At 44.1% G+C, this 6339-nt stretch overlaps 1 protein-coding gene across 3 annotated transcripts in view; it reads left to right on the top strand.

Annotated features, from left to right (window-relative positions):
- tab2 (TGF-beta activated kinase 1 (MAP3K7) binding protein 2) overlaps nt 1-6339 on the top strand; it is a 52296-nt gene continuing 45957 nt past the window's right edge. For all 3 annotated transcript variants that reach the window (XM_062550482.1, XM_062550480.1, XM_062550481.1), the window contains exon 1: nt 1-283. The gene's annotated coding sequence lies outside the window, so the exon portion shown is untranslated. The remainder of the gene's footprint in view (nt 284-6339) is intronic.

Below are 6339 nucleotides of genomic sequence, written 5' to 3'. Positions count from 1 at the left end.
TTCGTATCTGTTGGCAGCAAGAAAGGAAAAGAGAAAATAAGGGGGGAGACGAGGGGGAAAAGAAGAAGAGCTGTCAAAAGAATTCCCGAGTCTCTGAAACAGCGGAGGGCTGCGGCGTATTATCCCCCCTAGTTCGCCGTTCCAAACTGAGTAGGCCAGGGTGCTATAGAATCCCTTCTTGAAGTTCCTCCTCCTCGCTTTTCCGTCAGCACCCCGGCCCAGTGGAGTTTCGGTGGCTGTGTGTCGGGTGTTGAAGGTGGCCCGGGGAGCGGCGGCGGAGACGGTAAGCGAATGCCTCAGAAGAGGCCTAGAAGTGTCTGGAATCATTTGACTATTGCTGAACTTTTCCAAAAGTTTTATTACGAACTATACCCGTTTGTTGCGTTTGCGAATAATGTGGTAAAAGCGCCTGAAACTACCGTCTCCGCTTCCCTAGAGTGTCGAAAACTTTCTTATGAAGTTGGCTATTCAGGTGTGATTTTTTTCTCCTTCTGCAAGTGGTATCGATGATATTGTTGAATAGTGCACGCTGTCTACTGCATATAAGAAACTCAATTGCTTACTTTCGCTAATTGAAATAGTTTGTTTGCACATCAAAGCGGTATCCCGTGTTTTGTGGGCTGTGCGGGATATTTTTAAAAGTTTGTGCATAGCCTGAACTGTGAATAGCCTTAGCTGTCTTGGCTATGTGAAAAGTGCTGCTAACTTAGGCTACACATACCCTATATGAACTGCAGCAGTCCAGTTGTTGTATATGGAGGTTATTGCTCGAAATAAGTTATTGCGGCCTAAGTTTAGTCTTTTTAAACGTTACAAAATAACTTTAGGAGTTCGGTAACAAAGTTAGCCAATAGTCGACACTGATTTGGTTACAGTATCATTTTCTTTCGCCGACCTATACTTCCGAAGTGTAACATTTTTGTGACGTTTATAACCTGGTAGTAACTCTTCGAAGGCAGTCCGCATTCAAAGTAGTTCACTAAGTCGTTCTTATTTAAGAGATATTGCCATATCATGGCATGATAAAAGAGTGACGTTTCCCCACAATTTCACGAAAGTTTTTGGCTACATGAATTTAGGCTATTTTGTCATGAGAAGTTAGAAACGAGTATATTTGTCAGAGCCAACTGGGCTACTGTAAGTAACTGTGAACCTTAGATTGAAAATGGTAGTAACATGTTAAATTGTTTCTTGTTTGTTTGCTTGTGCTAGAGGCTAACATGGTCAGTCACAGAAGGAACAAATCTTGTGATTAACTGACATTGACCATTGCTAAGCATAATAGGCCAGTCCTCAGCCCAGGTAAATTGGCCATTGTGTTGATTGCAGCATTGAATGAAGCACTTGGCTGTTAGTTCAATTGTGTAAGTTGTTATAACATGACCCAAATAATATACTTTGTATTCAGAATCTGGAGTATTTACCATTTTCTTGTAGGCTACTGGGCGCACAGTAGTTTTAGTATATTGCAATATAGGATGCTTTGTGTGCTCTATAGCCTTTTAAATCTTTAAATGTGGTACATTTGTGTTTCTGCTATTCACAAGTTGTGATTCCATCATGTGGATGAGCTACCGTCCTCTGAATAGTCGATGCATTGACAGTTTGCTCACATGGGACCTTGTTACAAGCAAATGTCAACAGAACAGTGATGTGATAGCTCTCTGCTCACATAAACCTTGTTGTCAGGCATGTGTTTCATGAACCTGAGAAAATATATTTATGTTCTCACAACTCCACAGGCAATCCAGGAGACCAGTGGACGTCTCGAAAATTGTTAGGATATTTGTTTTGTTTGGTGTTTGAGTGAGCGGATCCATCTCGGAAAGCTGAGATAGGTCACGCACTCGGCAAACCCATGATAAGTGTCAGGGTATCGGTCATTAGCAGCTTGTGCCTATCACGCTCGGGAGTCAACATCGCACTTCCTGCCCAACGAGCCGTCATGGCCAACTGTTTATAGGTGCAGGACCCTAAGTGAAACCATGTGTGTGTGGCACTCAAGTCGGCAAACATGTAGATGCTCTGCAGAGGCCTCCTCATTTGCCACCACTGTGGGTGGGGTTGAGGAGTGAGGACTGTGTGTGTGTGTGTCTCTCTCTCTGAGTGTGTGTGTGTGTGTGTGTGTGTGTGTGTGTGTGTGTGTGTGTGTGTCTCTCTCTCTGTGTGTGTCTAATACATGTGCTCCAAGTGGTTGGTTGAATTGTGTATGTGTGTGTGTGTCTGTCTGCCTGTGTGTGTGTGTGTGTGTGTGTGATATATGTTTGCTCTGAGTGATTGGTTGATGTGTGTGTGTGTGTGTGTGTATATGTGTTTTTGTGTCTGATGTGTGTGTTCAGAGTGGTTGGTTGAGTTCTAGCAATGCTAATATGGCTTAATAGTACCGCTCTTGTACGGGGCCTTTTATTCTTTAATGCTGGTTAATAAAAAGATTGGCGAGCATAAAAATGTCTTTCCCAGACACTCATTGTATTTCTTTCTCTGCTCTGTTTTATGATGAGGGGGTTATCCCATATGCTGAGTTAAACTGAAGCCTAAGTTAGTTTGGAAGTGATTTGCTTGAATTAGCAATTGGATGGGGATGGTTCTTGCAAGCTTGCAGATTTTATGGCTTTATCTAGTGTTTTTTCCTGAGATGCTCCCATTTTTTCCAAACACTGCTTAGTGAACAAGGTAGATTTCTGTGGACTGTGGAGTATTGCATTTAAGTTGTTTTTTGACTTGCAACTTAAAGCAAAGTTTTTGTTCCTCTTGTGTCCCTAACCACTGATGTGGGGGGAGACCCAAAATATTATGGTTAATTATTGCCAAGCCTTAAATCCTAGGACCCTTGAGTAACCTGTGTTTAAGTTTATCATTTACAAAGCCGCTGTTGTTTTTGTGAGTGTTTTGATGTTTTTGGCGCAGGCATTTTTGGCATGGAGCGTCAATGCTAGTTGTTTTGTGTCAACAGCAAATTCTGTCGACTCTTCAGTTTGTCCAACAAAGTTAATTTGAATTCCATGACAGTTTTTCTTTTCAAAGGGAAGATAACATATAGTTTTCACTGTCATTTGTCTGTTGTGAGTCAGAGTAGCGGACTCCTTCAATGTGTCTGCTGGTATCTATTACTGTGCACTGACAAATAGGCTTGGATGTGATTGGCCCTGCGTAATTGCAACAATATTTGCGTGGTCAGTTATTAGTCAACACTTTCTACCAAAAGCCGACGCTCTTTGGTTGCATCAAGTGTGTATCCTGTGGTCCTCCCCTCCCCCCAGCCCTTGCCTCTGGGCCTGTCAGGAAGTGAGATTCTTGTTTGACCCCCTCCACCCCACGAGCACCACCACCCCACTCCCCCCCCACCCCTTCCACCATCACTCCATCTCAAAAAGCCCTCCTCCTTTCTCTCCTTTATCTTCACGTGGAATCCAGAGTTCCACATGGGCTAGTTTTCAGGTCAGGGGGTGACTGTGCATATGCACCACCCGTGACACTGCTGCACTGGGTCCTGCTGGAAGGGGGGAGTGCAGTATTGAGGGGGTCTAGCGGGGAGAGGCTGTCCCCACGCCTCTGAAATGGAAAAGATGAGGAGACGAATGCGGAGTTGTCGGGGGGCACACTCTGCCGCTCAGGGCCCATGGATGGCCTAGTTGGTATCCGATCCAGACTGGTGGTAACCCTGATGGTGGATCCTCAGCCTGCATAGGTTGTTGTTCCCAATATGAGGAAGGAACTGAAATAAAACAGAAAACAAAACAAACAAAGAAGGCAGAACAACTGGACAGGCTCGCTATTGTTTTTAAATAAAACACTTGTTCCCGAACTTCCCGAAATATGACTTTCAAGATTCAAGACCCAAGATGGTCTTTATTACGTCTCATTATATGAGAGAGTAGATTTAAGGGAGTAAAATTCCTGTGTTTTTTTCTTTTTTTGCTCCTCAAAAAATAAATATTAAATGAATAGTATGTTTGTGTGTGTATGCAGGGAGGGGGTGGGGGGGACTGTTCCCATTGTTTGTATATTATAGACAAGCAATGGAGTGGAATAGGCTTTTTTTTCCTGTGAAGGACCCAGCCCTGTAAACACACAACACCTCTTCCTCAGATGTTTTAATGAAATCCACATTTTGACATTTTGGCATTTTGACTTTTCCATTTGATGGGGTTGTGTTTTGTGGGCCATCCTGAAATGTGTTGGCTACGATTTCTTTTCTCTCACTTCGGTTGAAAATTGGACAGCCTTTGTTTTTGGCAGCATCTATATTGAAAGTTGTTGTACAACTTACTCCACGAGAGTAAAGAATAATTCAGGTGATTTTTCGTAAAAGTGAAAGGAACATGTTCAGTGCTCTTTCATTGTAAATGAGCCACAAAAAAGTTTTGGAAGTGAAGGCTGTTTTCCATTAAGAAACATTTTGACTGTGAATGTAGGCTAATTTCTTTATGCTAAGTTTGCCTGTGTGTTTGGGTGGTATTCAGTGGTCAACAGTGATCTTCATTCAGTGATTGTCTGTCAGTTGTACAATTATATGCAGTTACCTATCGGGCGAGTGATGGCATAGGCAATGTTTTCTTTGCTGTAAGTCAAGAGGTTTGTGTTGTTTCGCTCCACTTATCGCACATTACACAACATACAGCGTGCAAGCAATCAACATTATTTGCGCCTCAGGCTGGAAATACTGAACCCCATTCAGTTTTTGAATTCCCAAATATATATCTCTTTCAAACAACTGTACTGTTGAAACCATGAAATCTGGTTAACTCCAACCAAGCGAAAAATCAAAACATTTACAGATAATCAGCTTTCCTTTCTATGTCTCCCCTCAGTTCTCTCTCTCTCTCTCTCTCTCTCTTTCTCTCTCTCTCTGTTTTCCCTGCTGATCCGTCTTCTTGCCTTTGGAGAGCAAAAACTGTTTCTGTCATCAGCAGCTCTGGCAAGGGTCCATGTGTGTGCCTGGGCACAGAAACGAGGCCTCTGGCTCCTTGTTAGCAGAACCGACCCGCTGCTCCTCCCTACCCAGACTCGGCCATGTACAACTACCCCATTGAGTTCCAATCCAAATCTGTGGAGGTTTTTTTTTTCTTTTCTTCTGTTCTACATTGTGCCCTGAGCTCCAATACGGAGGACCAATGGGTCCCTCGCCCCCCAGCCTCCCTGAGCCCACTAGAGGAAGCGTGCGGTGATGGTGGCAAAGACCAGCTAATTGGGCAAAGCAGTTGGTGGGTGCCAGCTCAACAGGGTTGCCCATGTGAACTGATCATTAATTGTTAGCCAAGGTCTGCTACAGCCATAAGGTCCCCCTGATGTGGGCGACCAGCTTGAGAGAAAATCACGTCTGGACGGTCGAGCAGTTTGAGTAAGCATTTGTAACAGTCACCAGTTTTATGACAAGTCATAACACATGATGATATTGAGGCATGTAGTAGTTATGATATTTTGGTTCAAACCAAAAGCTAAGTGAAATGGTCGCTCTCCAAAGACGCAGATGAACGTTTGCTCTGCGAGAGTACACGCGGGCTTGACCGCACCGCCCCGGTCGGTACCCCCCGAGGCCTCTCAGATGTTCCCTTTGAACCCGCTGCTCTGTTGTTTCTCCCTCCAGAGTGGGTTTATTTTTCTCCCATTTGCTGTTGGATCACTATCCGGTGAATGTTGTCCCAGGGTGACATTGGGAGTCATAACGTTTGGTGTTGCGTTTCGCGTGGATGAATCACAGATTCACCCCATTGTCGCTCGTGTTGAAATATGTGCTGTGGACTTGTGGCATTTCACCCCTCCCCCCTCCCTTTTTTATTGCTGTTGTCTTAAATCTTCATTGTAATTAAAATCCCCTTGCTTTGTCCCATGGTGCCTCTTGTTTATGCTGTACCAAATCAAAGCGGAGATTATTAAACTCTGGATGGAAAGCCACTGTTAACTCGTTGGGGCACACTGCTCTCTACTTTGCTAAATTTCTTTGCTACATTGCTTTGGTAAATGTAAGCTAATGTGGTCTTGCATATAGTGTGTCTGATGTTGAAGAGGTCTGGCATCCAGTTTCCTGATGTTGATATAGCTTTTCATGCAACTGAGTGCTCTGTCTTCCCCTCTGACAAGGATAATGTTACAGTTTTTTGTGCTTACTTGCCCCAGGAAGAACAGGTCAGCACCAGTATTCTCTGAGTGACTGCGGAACGTGGCCCCTTCTCCTGTCATCATTGTCACTCATGTCTTATTTCTTCAGGAACCAGTGGCAAGTTGTAGTCATTCGGCCCTCATACCAACCTGTCATGCCCGTCACGACAGCAGACAGGGTGGGTTTGACATCTACACTGATTCTAAGAGTGGTGGCAATCCCATTTGACGCATTCAGCC

Source organism: Sardina pilchardus, chromosome 12, assembly GCF_963854185.1.
Source record: "Sardina pilchardus chromosome 12, fSarPil1.1, whole genome shotgun sequence".
NCBI classification, from domain to species: Eukaryota; Metazoa; Chordata; class Actinopteri; order Clupeiformes; family Clupeidae; genus Sardina; species Sardina pilchardus.
This window is presented reverse-complemented; position numbering and strand designations above follow the sequence as displayed.